Raw genomic sequence first — 21,768 nt, forward strand, 5'->3', positions numbered from 1 at the left:
CAATTTCTACTGTAATTGACCTTATATTGATGTGCGTTGGTTGTCCCAGACCAAGGTTAAAGTTATTAAAATTGAATCCGCTCAGAATATAACATGTTATACCTTACCTGATATGTATTACTTCGGGGCTGCGCCTCCACAACTTGTATCTTTATGATTATAACTATTAAATAAAGCTGATTCAAAAAAAAAAAAAAGAAAAGTATTAATTGGTACACACAATAAACCGGCACCGTTTTAGAAACAACACTTTTTTTTTTCTGGTGAAATGTACTCTTAGATCTGTCCAAAAGTCATCATGGTATACATAAAGATACAGAGCGGGATACTGTTAACAGTGCAGATTGCGCACAACTTGTCTGATAAACTGAATCGGTCAGACAATTTCACAGTGTAAAGAACAGTTAACCTATATCTCTTCTGTCGGTATGCAGTGTAGAAGGGAGACCCAAGTAAAGTGGGCCACTAAAATTGAAAAAAGGCCATGTCATGACCATAGCCCGGTTTCTCAAGCCTGATACCATGCTTGTTTTTCCCAATGTCACTGGCGCATAGCTGAGTCTGACAATTTTCCTCTCACCCATGCCATTCAATAACACTTTAGGGGCACGAAATCTGCTACCAACTACCGAAATCTTGCCATCCATATGAGCCAACCGATCCTTTCCGTTGTTGAAAGTAAATCGTGTAGGTGTTGCGTCATCTAACAGAGAGCGTTGAGCAACAAATTTGCCCAGGTAGTAGATGCTTCCTCAATAGATATGACTCCGGTACTTTCAAAATGAGAGTGGTCACATCACACCTCTCTAGAATCTGATTGTCGGCACTCTCGTCGCAAGGTTCGGAAGGATCAGGAAAGTGTAGCGGTAATCCAGCACCATCTTGAAAACTATGCAATGTGGCTGATTTCTCCAACCACCGTGAAATAAGTGTATGAGCTTCAAATAGGTAGTCTCTTATTAAGCCTTGAACCTCATCTGCAAAAGTCTCTGTATCCATCGTTAGTTTACACACTTGCCTAGTCAGCCTACACCGTCATCCCAGTTCTAGGAAGGAGGTATGCTGCCGATTGCGGCATATGAGCCTTCAGTAAACTTGTGGCGTAACTTGACAACTGATGTTTAAAACGCTATTTCAAGGTTTCTCTTGCAATCAGTTTAGATCAACACATCTTTGTTAACCTTGTATTTCAGTGTAGTAGGAAAAATCCCAGTGAAAAGCAGAGAAATGCAACTGCAGGAAGAGAGCTCGCTCAAAATGCAACTTGTCTGCTCGGCTCGGCTCCGCCCCCCCCCCCCCTTAGTTTGGGATTTTATTTTATTCAGAGAATTTAGTGAGGGGACACAATTTGACAGTTATTTGAGTCCTGCATCACCAAACAAAAAAACCTTTTGCCTTGGGACCCATTTCCTTGGGTGCAAAATCAGCCAATTTTGGATCAAGTTTCCTTAATAAAATACGTCTTCTTTGACAAGACAATTCCATATTAGAGTCACCTAACAAATGTACCAGGCATTGAACCCATTGTTTAATGACTGTAGGGTCAATTAGGTCTCGTTAGTAATAGTATCTTCTGACAATTCTAGAAGTTTAGTGACTGGGCCTAGAGTGTCCAATAATTTATCCTGACAGGCCTTTAAGAACCTATCAGGACCTTTGCAGATATTAACATTTTTTGCACCAATAAATTTTAATAAATTGAGATCAATCTCAGGGGTAGCTTGGGATGAAATAGGTAATTCAGGTCTTGGACATTCTGCCCTTAAAATATTCTTTGACTTTTTGGACAAAGGTCTCCTGATGTAATAAGCAATAAATTAAGCTACCCTTTTAGAGGGTCTCCAAATAGAAGATCTCGGATGTTCGATATCATCCGGATTCAAATAAGATTCTCCAGCATTATCAATCAGTCTAGGTTTTTTCGATTTCTTGGATTTCTTAGACCTTTTATATTTAGGTGAATCATCATTAGAGGATGAAGAGTCCGAAACATCCTCATATTCTTTATCATTATCAAAACATAAATTGGAGTCATCCGACTCAGATGTTGTATCATGGTCAGTGTTACTTTTGCGCTTAGACTTTTGTTTAAGTGATTTGTTTAAAATAGGATCAAAATCCTCAGAAGAGAAATCCTGAAATTTTTTAGGAAGCGCAGACTCATTCTCTGAACCAGGCAGACATTGATGTGCTTTATCAGCAGACATTTTAGATCAATTATCATTAATATTTAAATGCTTTCTTTTAAAAGCTGTTTTTCTGGGAATGTTACCATAATCATTAACTGCAGCCATAACAGACTGCATTTGCTGGTGGAGAGAAACCATTGAAGACATAGGGGCCTATTTACTATGGTGCGAGCGGACATGATCCGCTGCACATCAATAAATGCTGACAGCATACGCTGTCTGCATTTATCATTGCACCAGCAGTTCTTGTATTATATATATATATTAACTTCACTTATTTAAAATAAAATATAAATATAAAATCCCCAAAATATTAGCTCATAAAACTGAAGGGAATTAAACACAGAAATGTATTTCCCTGTATTGGGAATCAAACCTGTATATCTAACTTGTTATGCTGTTGCTCTAACCATTAAGCTATGTCAGAGCACAGAAGTTGAATGAAAAAACAATCTATTTAACATATAAACTAAAACATTAACAGTAGCAAACTAAGCAAAATTGCTACAAACACTGAATAACAACTTAAACAGAAACCACAAGCCTAGTTAATAAAACCGAAAGCAACAAATGTTGCTAAAACATTAAATTATATCAATGGAAGGAGAAAAAGTTGACAGATTGAGTGCTGAGGTGGGTCTGACAACTCTGAGGGAAATATAAGGGCGGGAAAATGAATCCTGATACGTCACAGGGGAAGAGGAGTGGCTAAGGGTAAAATGGAGTCAGTTTGCAACGGCAAACAAAATGAAGGAGAAGGGGAGAGGTAATAAAAAACGTTATTTTAAAGCGAAAAAGGAGATAGAGCATAAAATGAGAAACGTAATAAAATATAAAAAAAATTATTGAAGAAAAAAATTTGAAAATCCAAAGTAAGGACCATAAGTCCACATAGGACCATAGGACCATAAGTCCACTCCTCTGTACACAGAATGAAAGCAAATAAGAATACAAATGTAAGGAACACATAAATATATAAGGTGAAAATACTTTTACTTATCTAAGTCTGTTCAGCGAAGTGAAAAGATGATTAGATATTGTACACGCATATACTTATACCCTTGGATGTTATATGATTGGCTGTTAAGATATTGCATAACATGTACTTGTAACCTTATTGGTTGATTTTTCTGTATACTTTATTCAAAAAAAATTCAGTGCTTTTAAGTGCTGTCTGTTCATTAAAGGAAAAGGTAATACAAAATAGGAGTCTCTGTCCTTCTAATAAAATCTCTGCTCAAATAATGACATGAAAGTTCTGTTACATTTACACGTCATATTTTGCATTTCATTTTAAACTTAGAATTTGTCCTTTAAATTTTATTACATTTACGAGTTGCACTTTTTATTTAGAGTCTGCATACAGCAGTGTATTTAGGATTGTAATTTTAAAATTCTGATTATGCTTTGAAAGTTTCTGTGTAGCTTTAACACATTAGAATCATATTTTGTATATTTCTGAGTATATTTTACAATTTGCATTACACTTTGTATTTGTTTTGTGTGAAATGACCCTGACGGTTACAGAAAGTGGGAGGGACAGGAAAGTTCACAGGGCTAAACATAGGAGTTCTCAGGGTGTGTCTGAAGCTCTCTTACAACTCTTGTGATATTCTCTAAACATTTTATACCTGCAGGCTTCACAGATTAGTCTCGCTAGCTGTATGCATGTGAAGTTTGCTCAAAAGTCACAATGCATTTATTTAATTGTCAAAAAAGTTGTGTTCTAAACTACAAGCAAATGCAAATTAAATTGTAGTGAAACCATTTCAGTTTAATTTGTATTTGCTGCAAACTAAGACTTTATATCAGTGCCAAGTGCTCCACTTTAACTACATTCTCACCTATGAAATTCTCTATCCTAAAAAGCTTCATTACTTTCTATGGGAGTTAGCACTCATCTCACTGGAACTTCTAAAATCTTCCCTTTTTCTTAGAGAATTCAGTGACTTTGGGCCCTTTAAATTCTGCACTATGATTTCTCTCCATGCTGGAGAACAGTTGATTATCGGGCCCTAAAGTTGTTTTCTCTTTAGCCAAATAACTCTTACGATGTTAAACTTAATAGGCTACAGGGACAAATCCCTAACATATTACTTTCTTAACATAACCAATCTATTTATTATATACTATTAAACAGAAATAAATAGCTTTCTATTGGCATTTTTGCCATATATAAAAGATTTAGGCAAGACAAAGAAGTAGAGGCCAACAAAATGTATCTATACCAAAGATTCTAAAATCTTTGCAACTGCCCTAGAAGGAGACAAGTGACAAAACAAAATAAGCAGTGCTGAAAGAAATACATTGAAGAGGCAGACTACACATAGTTGTAGATTACTTCCTTTAATGATAACTTATAGGAACAGATATTGAGAAATTAATTAGCTGTAATAATCTCTTCCAGCCAGTTTCTTAGAATAGAGACGCAAGCGTAGACTCCTGGAATTGAGGGAGAACAGGAAGCACTTCCCCAGGACACAATGCCAGCCAATGTCCAACCATTCCTCTGGCACACAAGAGGTCCACCAGAGTCACCCTAAAAGAAGGTGCAAGAAAACAGTAGTTTGTTCTACAGGCTCAACAGACAACCCTGAAAGATAATAATTTACCAGAGAAAATCTATTTTGCATTAAATGAGAGGTTGGTATTAAATGGATATGAAACCCAAAATGTTTATTTCATGATTCAGATAGAGCATGGGATTTTCAACAACTTTCTAATTTGCTTCTGTTATTAAACATTATTCATTGGATATAAGCTTAGGAGGTGGCCCATTTCTGGAGCACTATACGGCAGAAGTTTTGCAAAAATTGTATCCATTTGTAAGAGCACATATATATGACAGCACTATTTCCTACCATGTAGTGCTCCAGACATCTACCTAGGTATCTTTTCAACACGGAATATCATGGGAACAAAACAAATTTGATGATAGAAGCAATTTGGAAACTTTTTTTTTGTTTTTAAATAGTATGCTCTGTCTGAATCACAAAAGAAAATGTTTGGGTTTCATGTTCCTTTAAGGGAAATGTACTGACTTAAAGAAATTAGAAGTTCTGATAGTCAATTTCCAAAAGTGCATTTTCCTCAGTCCAAAAACTGCGTAAATCATACCATGCAGGAGGAGGCACCAGCGGCTCCGGCACAAATCATGGTGTCAAGGATATTGTTTCCCCAGTATTTCTTGCAGTATTTCTTGCAGTCAGCGTTGGTGAGAAGAGGCAGAGTCGCCTGCTGCAGTTTGCTTGGGGTAATGTTTACTAAAAGAAATGAATTAGACAAACCTTAATTAAATTATCATTGCATTTTCTCTTTCTCTAAGATATTTTGGGTTCATAACCCACATGAAAAGCTCTTTATATTAACATTCTCAATTGCAAACTGAGAATAAATGGTTTGTCACTGGCAATATCTGGAGCTTACAGGCAAAAGTCTCACTTACTGTTGGCATTAGTCTAGCCCCATCCAGTGGTCACACATTGCTCTACTCCATTAAACACATCACCAAATCCAGCGATACAGACAGGAGACACGCGGCTGTTGAGAATGGCAGCAGTGGAGAGTTTGATCAGAGTGATGTAATTGGTGATGGTTATTAAGCTGTATTTAGGGTGTCTGAAAACCTTGATTCAAGAAGAAAGTAATAAATCAAACCAGGCATTATAATTTGTTTATTAACAATATTAAATGGACAGTAAAGTCAAAATGAAATGTAAATGTAAATGGATTAGATAGAACATGTTTTGTTTTTTTTAAATAACTTTCCATTTAACTTCTATTCTAAATTTTGCTTAAAGGGACATAATACTCATAAGCTAAATCCCTTGAAAGTGATGCAGAAAAACTGTAAAAAGGATCTCTATGTAAAAAATGAAGATATTTTACCTCAACATTTCTTCAGTTCACCAGTGCTATGTTAACAGTTATACTTCAGCTACTGTCTAACTGCAAATTGTAAAAAACAAAAACAATAGCCAATCAGCAGTGCTGAGGTCATGCATTGCCGTGCTGTGATCTCATAAGCTTTCACTGAAATCTTGTGAGATTTCATAGTAAATTCCCTTAAAGGGACATTCTGGTCAAAATTTAAATGCACATAGATGACTTACATATTTGAATAGAAACATATTTACAATATACATGTATTGGCAACAATGCTTCTACTAAAGGTCATCACTGTTTTAATGTTAACATTTTTTTCTGCACATGCATGTAAAGCATAGCTAGATATTTTCAGTTTACCAGCATTTAAATACTGCAGCTGCTTAGAACACCAGTGTAGCATGTATCGTGTTAGCGATTAACAAATTGAGTCATTACCATATGGTACAAGCACCTTAGGCTCTCTGAGCAAGTGCTGTGTTTAAAATGCTGGTGCACGGTGCATACTTAAATACACCTTTGAAATAGCTATAGCTTTTATTAGAAGCATTTTTGCTAATACATATATATTACAACATAGCTTCAATTCAAAACTGAAATGCGTCCATGCGTATTCCAATTTTGTCTGGAATGTCCTAATCTGAATAGGGAAATAACATGACTGTGCCTGCACATGCCAGATGCACGCTCCCTTGCAAGTCCTGGGACAAATATCCTGATTGACTTCAAAGTATTCACACCCCATTGTAAAAAAACTTTAAGGACATTTTGAGGTAAATATCTCCCTTTTTTTACATAGAGATGTTCATGTGATATTTTCTAGTCAGCTTTTGACAGCTATGCTGCATCACTTTCAAGTGCTTCAATATTTGGTATCATGTCCCTTTAATTCTTTTAGTATCCTCTATTAAAGAGTACTCCTAGGCGATCTCAGGAGCATGCACATATCTTTAGCAATTTGGCAGTAGTGTCTGCAACAATATTTAGAGCAGTTATATGTTGTTGCAAATACTGCTAAAGACACATGCATGTACCTAAGCTCCTGTCTGCCTACCTAGCTTTACCCTTCAACAAAGGATAGCAAGAAACAACACAAATTTGATAATAGAAGTGAACTAGAAAGTTGTTTAAAACTGCATCTTATATCTGAATAATTAACATTTCATTTTTACTTTACTGTCCCTTTAACAATTACTAATGATAGTGAAGCTGGTAAGGTACTTTCTCCACCCATTAATATTTTTCAATGTGAATCATTTAAATTAACTAAGAAATATTCTAAATTTTATTTCAAAGGGTCAGAAATATGTTTAACATAATTTTCCTTGCATTTAGCATCACTTTAAATTGTTATGTTTATGTATACTATCATCTAATGCAATCCCTATTAACCTCAAAAGCTGCTGGTGAATAAGGAATGGCAAATGGTTCTGCACATTTTATTCTAATGAATGGGGAATGTTTGCTGAATGTCTGACATTTGTCTTTACACACTCTCCTTACTTTCTGTTAATTCAGTGCAGCGTATGAATATTACAAAATAAACACTATTCTTATAGGGGCCTACTTATCAAGCCGTCAACCGCAAATACGCCGGAATTCCGCTGCATAATTGGGGAGAGCCTGATTCGCCTTATTTATCAAAGCCTAAAGACCGCCAAAAGTTGAATTTTGTGACGTAACGATCCACCGGTCTCATTCCGACACAGATCGATGCTTACGTCACTACAGATGTTCCGAATGCAAATTCTGCACTATCTGACAACTTTTGCTAGTTATCAAATATCTAACTGGTACGCTCGGCACTATTCCGGCCAAGTGTACCTGCTTTTCTCCACCACCCTGGAGGAAGCGGATGAAATAGGAATCAATGGGAGTCTGAAAGCATCGAAAGTTATGTTCGCTGCTGCCCGATATCCCATTGATTCCTATGGGAGAATAAAAGTTACGTTTACACCTAACACCCTAACATAAGCCCCGAGTCTAAACACCCCTAATCTGCCGCCCCCTACACCGCCGCCACCTACATTATACTTATTAACCCCTAATCTGCCACCCCGACACCGCCGCCACCTTCATAAAGATATTAACCCCTATCCCACCGCTCCCGGAGCCCACCGCAACTAAATAACGTTATTAACCCCTAAACCCCTGGCCTCCCACATCACTAGTACTTACTAAGCCTATTAACCCCTAAACCGCCAGCCCCCCACATCGCCATAAATTAAATTAAACTATTAATCCCTAAACCTAACAACCTGCTAACTTTATATTAAATATTAACTCATCCCTATCTTATAATAAATTTAAACTTACCTTTAGATTTAAATTAAACTATATTAAACTTTTAATTAACCTACCCTAACCATTATACTAAATTACATTAAACTATATTAAACTATTAATTAACCTACCCTAACTATTATACTAAATTACATTAAACTACATTGAATTAATAATTAATCTACCCTAACTGTTATACTAAATTACATTAAACTACAAATTAAATTAAATATATTATATATTTAAACTACTAACCCTACTCAAATAATTTAAATATACACTAAAAAACTTACAAAGTTAAAAAAAGAACAACTAAGTTACAAAAAATAACAAACACTAAATACAAAAAAAATAAACACTAAGTTCCACAAAATAAAAAATAAATTATGAAATATTTAAACTAATTTCACCTAATCTAATAGCCCTAATAATATAAAAAAGCCCCCCCAAAATAAAAAACCTAACCTACAATAAACTACCAATGGCCCTTAAAAGGGCTTTTGTGGGGCATTGCCCCAAAGAAATCAGCTCTTTTACCTGTAAATAAAAAATACAAACACCCCCCAACAGTAAAACCCACCACCCACACAACCAACCCCGCAAATAAACAACTAACTAAAAAAACCTAAGCTCCCAATTGCCCTGAAAAGGGCATTTGGATGGGCATTGCCCTTAAAAGGGCATTTAGCACTTTTGCAGCCCAAACCCTAATCTAAAACTAAAACCCACCCAATAAACCCTTAAAAAACCTAACACTAACCCCTGAAGATCCACTTACAGTTTTGAAGATCCAACATCCATCCTCAAAGAAGCGGCAGAAGTCCTCATCAAATCCGGCAGAAGTCTTCATCCAAGCGGCCAAAGTCTTCATCCAAGCCTGCAGAAGTCTTTACCCAGACGACATCTTCTATCTTCATCCATCAGGCGCGAAGCGGCTCCATCTTCAAGACATCCGGCGCGGAGCATCCTCTTCTTCCGACAACTCTTGATGAATGAATGATCCTTTAAGTGATGTCATCCAAGATGGTGTCCCTTAGATTCCGATTCGCTGATAGAATTCTATCAGCCAATCGGAATTAAGGTAGAAAAAAATCCTATTGGCTGATGCATTCAGCCAATAGGATTGAGATTCCATTCTATTGACTGTTCCAATCAGCCAATAGAATGTGATCTCAATCCTATCGGCTGATTGGATCAGCCAATAGGATTGAGGTTCAATCCTATTGGCTGATTGCATCAGTCAATAGGATTTTTTCAACCTTAATTCCGATTGGCTGATAGAAATCTATCAGCCAATCGGAATCTAAGGGACGCCATCTTGGATGACATCACTTAAAGGAACCTTCATTCATCGGGAGTCGTTGGAAAAAGAGGATGCTCCGCGGCGGATGTCTTGAAGATGGACCCGCTCTGCGCCGGATGGATGAAGATAGAAGATGCCGTCTGGGTGAAGACTTCTGCGGGCTTGGATGAAGACTTTGGCCGCTTGTATGAAGACTTCTGCCGGATTCGATGAGGACTTCTGCCGCTTCGCTGAGGATGGATGTCGACTCTTCAGAAACTGTAAGTGGATCTTCGGGGGTTAGTGTTAGGTTTTTTTAAGGGTTTATTGGGTGGGTTTTATTTTTAGGTTAGGGTTTGGGCAGCAATAGAGCTAAATGCCCTTTTAAGGGCAATGCCCATACAAATGCCCTTTTCAGGGCAATGGGGAGCTTAGGTTTTTTTAGTTAGTTGTTTATTTGGGGGGGTTGGTTGTGTGGGTGGTGGGTTTTACTGTTGGGGGGTGTTTGTATTTTTTATTTACAGGTAATAGAGCTGATTTCTTTGGGGCAATGCCCCACAAAAGCCCTTTCATTTTTACTTTACTGTCCCTTTAACAATTACTAATGATAGTGAAGCTGGTAAGGTACTTTCTCCACCCATTAATATTTTTCTATGTGAATCATTTAAATTAACTAAGAAATATTCTAAATTTTATTTCAAAGGGTCAGAACTATGTTTAACATAATTTTCCTTGCATTTAGCATCACTTTAAATTGTTATGTTTATGTATACTATCATCTAATGCAATCCCTATTAACCTCAAAAGCTGCTGGTGAATAAGGAATGGCAAATGGTTCTGCACATTTTATTCTAATGAATGGGGAATGTTTGCTGAATGTCTGACATTTGTCTTTACACACTCTCCTTACTTTCTGTTAATTCAGTGCAGCGCATGAATATTACAAAATAAACACTATTCTTATAGGGGCCTACTTATCAAGCCGTCAACCGCAAATACGCCTGAATTCCGCTGCATAATTGGGGAGAGCATGATTCGCCTTATTTATCAAAGCCTAAAGACTGCCAAAAGTTGAATTTTGTGACGTAACATACGATCCACCGGTCTCATTCCGACACAGATCGATGCTTACGTCACTACAGATGTTCCAAATGCAAATTCTGCACTATCTGACAACTTTTGCTAGTTATCAAATATCTAACTGGTACGCTCGGCACTATTCCGGTCAAGCGTACCTGCTTTTCTCCGCCACCCTGGAGGAAGCGGATGAATAAGGAATCAATGGGAGTCTGAAAGCAGCGAAAGTTATGTTCGCTGCTGCCCGATATCCCATTGATTCCTATGGGAGAATAAAAGTTACGTTTACACCTAACACCCTAACATAAGCCCCGAGTCTAAACACCCCTAATCTGCCGCCCCCTACACCGCCGCCACCTACATTATACTTATTAACCCCTAATCTGCCACCCCGACACCGCCGCCACCTTCATAAAGATATTAACCCCTATCCCACCGCTCCCGGAGCCCACCGCAACTAAATAACGTTATTAACCCCTAAACCCCTGGCCTCCCACATCACTAGTACTTACTAAGCCTATTAACCCCTAAACCGCCAGCCCCCCACATCGCCATAAATTAAATTAAACTATTAATCCCTAAACCTAACAACCTGCTAACTTTATATTAAATATTAACTCATCGCTATCTTATAATAAATTTAAACTTACCTTTAGATTTAAATTAAACTATATTAAACTATTAATTAACCTACCCTAACCATTATACTAAATTACATTAAACTATATTAAACTATTAATTAACCTACCCTAACTATTATACTAAATTACATTAAACTACATTGAATTAATAATTAATCTACCCTAACTGTTATACTAAATTACATTAAACTACAAATTAAATTAAATATATTTTATATTTAAACAACTAACCCTACTCAAATAATTTAAATATACACTAAAAAATTACAATGTTAAAAAAAGAACAACTAAGTTACAAAAAATAACAAACACTAAATACAAAAAAAATAAACACTAAATTCAACAAAATAAAAAATAAATTATGAAATATTTTAACTAATTTCACCTAATCTAATAGCCCTAAGAAAATAAAAAAGCCCCCCCAAAATAAAAAAACCTAACCTACAATTAACTACCAATGGCCCTTAAAAGGGCTTTTGTGGGGCATTGCCCCAAAGAAATCAGCTCTTTTACCTGTAAATAAAAAATACAAACATCCCCCAACAGTAAAACCCACCACCCACACAACCAACCCCCCCAAATAAACAACTAGCTAAAAAAACCTAAGCTCCCAATTGCCCTGAAAAGGGCATTTGGATGGGCATTGCCCTTAAAAGGGCATTTAGCACTTTTGCAGCCCAAACCCTAATCTAAAACTAAAACCCACCCAATAAACCCTTAAAAAACCTAACACTAACCCCTGAAGATCCACTTACAGTTTTGAAGATCCAACATCCATCCTCAAAGAAGCGGCAGAAGTCCTCATCAAATCCAGCAGAAGTCTTCATCCAAGCGGCCAAAGTCTTCATCCAAGCCTGCAGAAGTCTTTACCCAGACGACATCTTCAAGACATCCGGCGCAGAGCATCCTCTTCTTCCGACAACACCTGATGAATGAATGATCCTTTAAGTGATGTCATCCAAGATGGCGTCCCTTAGATTCCGATTGGCTGATAGAATTCTATCAGCCAATCGGAATTAAGGTAGAAAAAAATCCTATTGGCTGATGCATTCAGCCAATAGGATTGAGATTCCATTCTATTGACTGTTCCAATCAGCCAATAGAATGTGATCTCAATCCTATCGGCTGATTGGATCAGCCAATAGGATTGAGGTTCAATCCTATTGGCTGATTGCATCAGTCAATAGGATTTTTTCAATCTTAATTCCGATTGGCTGATATAAATCTATCAGCCAATCGGAATCTAAGGGACGCCATCTTGGATGACATCACTTAAAGGAACCTTCATTCATCGGGAGTCGTTGGAAAAAGAGGATGCTCCGCGGCGGATGTCTTGAAGATGGACCCGCTCCGCGCCAGATGGATGAAGATAGAAGATGTCGTCTGGGTGAAGACTTCTGCGGGCTTGGATGAAGACTTTGGCCGCTTGTATGAAGACTTCTGCCGGATTTGATGAGGACTTCTGCCGCTTCGCTGAGGATGGATGTCGACTCTTCAGAAACTGTAAGTGGATCTTCGGGGGTTAGTGTTAGGTTTTTTTAAGGGTTTATTGGGTGGGTTTTATTTTTAGGTTAGGGTTTGGGCAGCAATGGAGCTAAATGCCCTTTCAAGGGCAATGCCCATACAAATGCCCTTTTCAGGGCAATGGGGAGCTTAGGTTTTTTTTACTTAGGTTTTTATTTGGGGGGTTGGTATTGTGGGTGGGGATTTTACTGTTGGGGGGTATTTGTATTTGGCCATTGGTAGTTTATTGTAGGTTAGGGTTTTTTTTATTTTGCGGGGGCTTTTTTTATTTTCATAGGGCTCTTAGATTAGGTGTAATTAGTTTAAATCTTTGATAATTTCTTTATTATTTTGTGTAACTTAGTGTTTGTTATTTTGTGTAACGTTAGTGTTTGTTATTTTGTGTAACTTAGTTAGTTTTTTGTAACTTTGTAATTTTTAATTGTAGGTTTAAATTAGTTGAGTAGGGTTAGGTTTTTAACTATATAATATATTTTATTTTATTTGTAGTTTAATGTAATTTTAGTATAACAGTTAGGGTAGATTAATTATTAGTTTAATATAGTTTAATATAATTTTAGTCTAATAGTTAGGGTAGGTTAATTAATAGTTTAATATAGTTTAATTTAAATCTAAAGGTAAGGTTTAATTTATTATAAGATGTTAGTGATGTGGGAGGCCAGAGGTTTAGGGGTTAATACATTTAGTTGGTGGCAGCAGGGTCGGGGAGCGGCGGAATAGGGGTTAATAGGTTTATTAGAGTTGCGGTGGGCTCCGGGAGCAGAGGGATAGGGGTTAATAGGTTTATTAGAGTTGCGGTGGGCTCCAGAAGCGGCAGGATAGGGGTTAATAACTTAATTTAGTTGCTGCGGGGTCCGGGAGCGGAAGGATAGGGGTTAAACAGTTTAGTATAGTGTGGGTGTTTAGTGGCAGTATACAAATAAAGCTGTGAAAAAGCCGAATAACAACGAGATCGATGAATGTTAGTTAACAACAGTCCGCTGCTCATTGCCCCGTACTTGGTGCCCGGCTTTTTGACAGCTTTGTTGTTAAATATGGAGAGCGTATTGAGATACGTGGCCGCGATGTTAGGCGATGTCAGGCGAGCGTATTGGTGCCGTCGAATGCAAGTAAGTTGACGGCTTGATACATAGGCCTCATAGACTTCAATGTAAGTGTATTGAAATCAATGTTTACATGTAATCAAGTATTGTGTTTACATATTCATATGTTACACTACACAACATGTGATGCTCTACTGGTAAAATTCAGTAATTCGTTATTAACATACTGTACCTTCTAGATAAATTTTAATGGCAAAATGAATTACAAGGGGGCACATTGGTTCTACCATTTAATTTAAAAATACAGATATTTGCCCTTTGTGTCAAATCTCATGGTGTTTGTGTCTTTACCCTGGAAATTGTTTTAGTTTGGATGGGCTCAGCAGAGGAAGAATGATCATATTCACCCAAAATGACATGGTGTGAGGTTCTACATTGAATATAAGATTTAATTATTTTAATATAGTATAGTGCAGAAAAGAGTTTGAAAACCTGTTTCTTAACAAAATTATTAAAAATAAGAAAAGTTTAAGATGAAGACATTTCACCCTGAACAAAATTGCAGACAGTATCAAATGTATCCTCAAAACTTTCATTAAAAAATTGTACATTATGGATAGGACACGGCAAGTCTAATACTAACTTTTTGAAAATATGCAGACAACTCAGAAGTTTATACATCTCCATGTTCTGTTTTATCTCCAATTGTCAAGAGCACACACTCATGACAAGGAGACTCATGGATCTACTTTATGGTGTTTTGATGATATATAATAGATCTAGAGTTTTGTGCAAAAACTTTATGGGAAATTTTATAAATAATAATTATAAATAATAATAATTTTACTAAAATGTCTGATACAATAAACTAAACAGCATAAATATTTGGGGACATTTTCTCTATGTTTCATCTGGAACATACTAAAGGCCAACATAGTTCAATTACAGTAATTTTATGTTAAAAGGGAAATGTAATGTCCAATATCAGCCAAAATATAAACAGGTCCTTCATTACCCTCATAAGATAAGCTAAAAACTAAATATACTGGAAAATATATTTGGTGGAAAACTAGTTAGTTTTCTCTTCAGTGTTAAAAAAATATATTTTATTTAGATGTAATTTAATTTAACTTTACTCTGTAGATAACAATTATAAATAATAATCCATTCTATTTTTTTTTAGCTGGATTTAATGTTCAATGCAACTGCAACTGATTTTTGTTAGAATCCCACTTAAATAATTTTAGGCTTTCGTTTTGATATATCATGAGTGAGGCTGATTGATTATAGAAAAAAAATATTTCAGTTTTAGCCTCACTTCCATTTACATGGAATGTTCTCCAGCTGACTTTATTTAAACATAGGCCTTTATTGACATTTTGGGAGTGAGACGTTTGTGTCAGATAGGTTCTCAAGACTACTAGTAAGAGTAAGTAGATTTTAGGCCTTCATTGTAACATCACAATAAAGTGTAGATGCCAACCTTATATAAAGTGTTATAAATATGTAGAAGACCATCAAAAACACTTTTACATTTTTAAAACACTTCTCGGTGTGTGCGACCGAGACAGAAAGAGAGAGACAAGCAAAATGTTGCATACAAATATGAAGTACAGGTCTGATCCATTATAAAATATGCAAAAGTATATAGAATAAAATATATGTAAAATATAGGTTTTAATTTACTCCATGTGGTTGTGACGCCGAGCTGTCATAAATGTTCTTAAAACACCTAATATGAATAATTAGATTTATTTTATTTCATTTATCCTCAAATACTGAGGGTTTATATATATTTATTTTATTTTATTTATCCTCAAATACTGCGGGTGAGCTGTAGGTGTTCAACTAAACATAAATAAAAAGTATATGTCTCATAAAAATACAGATGCCAAATAAAAATGAGCTGAGTTACTTACGTGACACCACAGTGAGCAGCAGTGACAACCCAGAGGGTGTTGATCAGGGAACCACCGCAGAAGTGGAAACCAGTGATGTCCTGAAGTGATCAAACAAAACATCAACATCATTGTCAATAAATACAGAATCTTTATGTTATACTTTTCCTTCTTTATGGTCAATTATTTTGAAAGTGAGAATTTACTTCCAAGTTTATAAAACAAAATATCCTAGGCTATGATAATGAGCGAGAAGATAAGAAATACTCTGGCATGATCTCTAGAGGAAAACATTTGTATTTCTTTATTGTATTGTATCCAAGCTCTTAATTTTTGCCGTAGGTGCATTGGCAAAAATGCTAGTGACCACAATAAATTATGTACCACTCCCCCAGCTGTGTGCCAACCTTTGTTAGAACCCAAAGTCTAGAATCACCCTTGAGTAAGTGCCCTGTATCCCCACCCCAGCACTTTATATATAAATATATATTAGTATTTGCCTATAATAACATTATTATTGTTGGGCAAAATGTTCTCTCCCTCTACAACAATATAATCAAAGTTTTCCTTCCATATACTGTACATAACACGATTAAGAAAACACAATGCAATAATAATAATAATTTTCTTTCATGATTCGGATAGAACTTACAATTTTCTTCAACTTTCCAATTTGCTACTATTATCAAATTTATTTCATTCTCCTGTTATTCTTTGCTAAAGAAACACTGGCAGCTAGCTGAACACATGTAGTTAGCCAATCACTCGAGACAAATGCGTGCAGGCACCAATCAGCAGCTGGCTTCCACTTGTGTAGAATATGGGTGTTTTCTTCTTAAACAAGGCATATTAAGGCCCAATTCAAAACATTCACCCATCAAGACATGGTGTTCCACACCAATACTTACGGGGGCAGCCCTCATGGAATTATATTAAAAATGGGCTGTCCCTGCAAGTGGTGAGATGTCTCATACAAATAATGACCAAGATTACAAATTGTGCGCTAAACCCCTTACATAAATAATGCTAAAAATGTAGCAGTATCGCACTGACATTACAAGTTACAAAAGAACCTTCTTGTGTTGTGCGTTATTGTGCTTTAAACTCCATCCCGCACAAAAGCCAAGTCCTGACTTGATGTGCTCATGCACGTTTTCCCCCATACCTGCGATTGCAGAATGGCGATTGATATAACGCATTCCCCATTGATGTCTATGGAGACAAGAAGCTTATGTATAAACCTAACACCATAACATAAACCCCTAGTCTAATTACCCCTAATCCACTGCCCCCAGACATCACCAACACTAAATTAACCTATTAACCCCTAATCAACTGCCCACCTGCATCGATAATACCTAAATAAACCTATTAACCCCTAAACCACCGACCCTTTCACATTGCGAACACTACAATAAACCTATTAACCCCTAATCCGCCCACCCACATTGCTAAATAAAACTAAATAAAACTATTAACCCCTAATCCGCCTCCCCCTGCATCGCAAATACTAAACTAAACCTATTAGCCCCTAAACCACCAAAAATCCACATCACAAATACTAGACTAAACCTATTACCCCCTAAACCGCCAAACACCCACATTGCGACTACCTGAATTAAACTATTAACCCCTAATCCTAACACCCCCCTTAATTTAATTTAAAGTTACAATATAACTACCTTCAAATAAATAAAAACTTACCTGTGAAATAAAAAAACTAAGCTCAAACTATAAATAAACCTAACATTACTATTAAAAAAAAATATACCAAAAATAAAAAACCTAGATTACAAAATAGGATAAGAGCTGCTTAAATCCTATTGGCTCAAATCAGCCAATGGGATTTAAGCAGCTCTCATCCTATTGGCTGATTTGAATATTTTAGCCAAAAGGAATGCAAGGTACCGCAATATAAAACAGGTATCTTGCATTCAATCTTCAGTGTGTGGCGGATGATCGCATGAAGAGGAGCCTCCAAGCTGAATGGCTGCATGGCCGCCGTTCCAGCTCCGCTCCGTGCCACCTTTGCTCCACGCCACCGGGATAAACAAAGAAGATGGCCCGAGGTGGATGAAGATGGATCCGCCTGGAAGAAGACCTTCACCACCGAAATTCAGGAATGGGGAGTACCTATGTCAGGGTTAGTGTTAGGTTTTTTTGGTGTTTTTTTTTTTTAGATTAGGGCTTTTCTTTATATCTTAATGGGCACTAAAGAGTTGATTGCCCTTTTAAGAGCAATGCCCATACAAATGCCCCTTTAGGGGCAATGGGTAGTTTAGGATTTTTTTAGTTAGGTTTTTTTTTATTTTGAGAGATTGGGTGTTGCATTGTTAGAGGGGACATTCTATTTTTTTATGCAAAAATAGCTGTTTTCTTTAGGGCAATGCCCTACAAAAGGCCCTTTTAAGGGCTACTGGTAGTTTATTGCTAGATTAGGGTTTGTTTGTTTTTTGGGGTGGCTTTTTGTTTTTATAGGTGTATTAGATTAGGTTTAATTTTTTTATTTTGAATAATTTCGTTTTTTGTAATATTAGATTTTTTTAATTTTAGAGTTTGTTATTTTTTGTTATGTTAGGATATTTATTTTTATTTCGTAGTGTTAGGATTTTTTACTTTTGTAATTTAGGTTGTTTTTTTTTGGTATATATATATATTTTTTTTTAAATAGTAAGGTTTATTTATAGTTTAAGTTTAGTTTTTTTTTATTTCACAGGTAAGTTTTTATTTATTTGAAGGTAGTTATATTGTAACTTTAATTTAAAGTTAGGGGGGGTGTTAGGTTTAGGGGTCAATAGTTTAATTTAGGTAGTCACGATGTGGGGGGTTGGCGGTTTAGGGTTTAATAGGTTTATTTTAGTAGTAGCGATGTGGGGGTTGGCGGTTTAGGGGTTAATAGGTTTATTTTAGTAGTAGCTATGTGGGGTTTGGCGGTTTAGGAGTTAATAGGTTTATTTTAGTAGTAGTGATGTGGGGGTCAGCGGTTTAGGGGTTGATAGATTTATTTAGTGTTGGCAATGTGGGGTGGTCAGCGGTTTAGGGGTTAATAGGTTTATTTAGTGTTGACGATGTGGGTGGGTGGCAGATTAGGGGTTAATAGGTTTAATATAGTATTAGCAATGGGGGGTGGTGGTTTGGGGGTTAATAGTAGTTTATGAGTGTAAGTGTACTTTGTAACATTTTTGTTATGAGTTTTGTGAAACATTTTTGTTTCACAAAATCTGTAACTACTAGCCTTTGATTTCAAAATGGATCGTGACGGTATAAGCTATAACGCTAGCAGAATACAACCTGTAATACGGCTGAGCTGAATGCTCCACACTCAAAAGCCATTTACAGAGTGCGGAATGGATTGTTGCGGCAAAGGCTAAAATGCTAGCGGTATAACCGTACTGCCGCGACTTGTAATACGGGTGAGCTGACTATTCCGTTTGCAAAGGCCAATTTTTCAGAGGTATAGCCGTACGCACAATTTGTAATCTGGGTCAATGAGAGCTCACTGCTATGTAAAAGTTCGCAATAGAGGACGAAGTACAGAGGGGTAAATTGGCGTGTTTTAAAACATGAATATGGTGCTTAATGCAAATCAAAATATGCTGTTTTCTGTACACTGTACCTTAAATTCACTGTAATTTTCATGCATAGGTTCTCCTTTCAGAATAATTAGTGTTTTGAGAATTTTGGTGAAAACTTGCCACTTTTTAACTTGCAAGTAAAAATAGTGATTTGAGAGAAAATTTCATATAAACCCATGGAACACCCATGTTCAGCCCATTTAACAAAAACAAACAACAATTACGCTTTCTATTTTGTAACTTTAAGCACGAATTTCTTGCTTTTTTTTTTTGCACATCCAGTGTACTTAAATTACGATTTTCCCTTTGCATAATTAATATGATTTAGCGAGACACCTTGTTTTCAGAGTAAAAAGTCGCTTTATATCATTCCACTAGAGAAATAGAAGGGCTTTCAAGCATTCTTATAGAATTGCACCAGCCCAGGGATCTTTTTACAATCGGGACCTAAGAGGACAAAGTGCATTTGAAAATTAATTGAATTTAAAAATTCTTAGAATCACATGCTCTATCTTAATCGTGCAAGTTTAGCTCTGACTTACCTATCCCTTTAAATCTATTATACACAAGTCTTAAAAGTAATTATTAGACATCACAACAGACCTGCAGAGACACTTGCCATGGCCACGACCCAGAGATAGCATCCTCACCATTCACAATCCTGGAATATCCAGAAAGAACGGGCTGGATGGCAGGAAAACCACAACCTGAAAAGCAATAAAGTTACCGGTCATGATTTGAGTGCAGCCATCATAGGTAGAGACAAGGGAGACAACAAAGCACATAGAAAAAAAGAAAGAAATTGATTGAATCTACCATAGGCGCTCCCAAGAAGGGCAACACAAGATGAGAGCCAAAGGAGAGCCATTCTGCCTCACTTCCAAACCAAGTGAGAGAGCTACATCTCACTACAGTATATATATATACTCAGGTAGCCAATCAGAACTGAACACTATATTTAGAGTCTTACAGATAAGACCAGAAGTTATACACTATTGGAATAATTGGAATAATATTTAATTTGTTAGCAGCTACATTTCCATTGAAGACAGTTATGATAAACACAGATGTTAGTGAATTATATCTTACAATAAGTTGATCAGTAGTGATGTCACAAACCTAAAATGTTGCGTTCGCGAACGGCGGACGCAAACTTCCACAACTGTTCGCGAATGGGTGAACCGGGTGAACCGCCATAGACTTCAATAGGCAGGCGAATTTTAAAACCCACAGGGACTCTTTCTGGCCACATGTGGCATGCCGGAGGGGGATCCATGGCAAAACTCCCATGGAAAATTACATAGTTGATGCTGAGTCTGGTTTTAATCCTTAAAGGGCATAAATCACCTAACATTCCTAAATTGTTTGGAATAACGTGCTTTAAAACATCAGGTATGTACACTACTGTTACACCAGATATGAGTTGCACTGAGGTGAGACTGTGCCCTGGCAGGCACTGAAACGCACACGTGTGAAGGAAACTGACTGCTATTATTTAACTCATATCTGGTCAAAAAATTGTTGTTTTTTTTTATATCTACACTACTGTTACACCAGATATGAGTTGCACTGGGGTGACACTGTGACCTGGCAGGCACTGAAACGCACACGTGTGAAGGAAACTGACTGCTATTATTTAACACAGTCAAAAAATTGTTGTTTTTTTTAAATCTACACTACTGTTACACCAGATATGAGTTGCACTGGGGTGACACTGTGCCCTGGCAGGCAGGCACTTAAACGCACACGTGTGAAGGAAACTGACTGCTATTATTTAACACAGTCAAAAAAGTTTTTTTTTTTTTAAATCTACACTACTGTTACACCAGATATGAGTTGCACTGGGGTGACACTGTGCCCTGGCAGGCAGGCACTTAAACGCACACGTGTGAAGGAAACTGACTGCTATTATTTAACACAGTAAAAAAAGTGTTGTTTTTTTTTTAAATCTACACTACTGTTACACCACATATGAGTTGCACTGGGGTGACACTGTGCCCTGGCAGGCAGGCAGGCACTTAAACGCACACGTGTGAAGGAAACTGACTGCTATTATTTAACACAGTCAAAAAAGTGTTTTTTTTTTTAAATCTACACTACTGTTACACCAGATATGAGTTGCACTGGGGTGACACTGTGCCCTGGCAGGCAGGCACTTAAACGCACACGTGTGAAGGAAACTGACTGCTATTATTTAACACAGTCAAAAAAGTGTTGTTTTTTTTAAAATCTACACTACTGTTACACCATATATGAGTTGCACTGGCAGTCAGGCACTTAAAGGCACACGTGTGAAGGAAACTGACTGCTATTATTTAACACAGTCAAAAAAGTGTTGTTTTTTTTAAATCTACACTACTGTTACACCAGA

General features: G+C 36.7%; 1 pseudogene; it reads right to left on the minus strand.

Annotated features, from left to right (window-relative positions):
* Positions 1-4,519: 4,519 nt before the first annotated feature.
* Positions 4,520-20,265, minus strand: LOC128640303 (chymotrypsinogen A-like; annotated as a pseudogene).
* Positions 20,266-21,768: the final 1,503 nt, after the last annotated feature.

Source organism: Bombina bombina, chromosome 1 (assembly GCF_027579735.1).
Source record: "Bombina bombina isolate aBomBom1 chromosome 1, aBomBom1.pri, whole genome shotgun sequence".
NCBI lineage: Eukaryota > Metazoa > Chordata > Amphibia > Anura > Bombinatoridae > Bombina > Bombina bombina.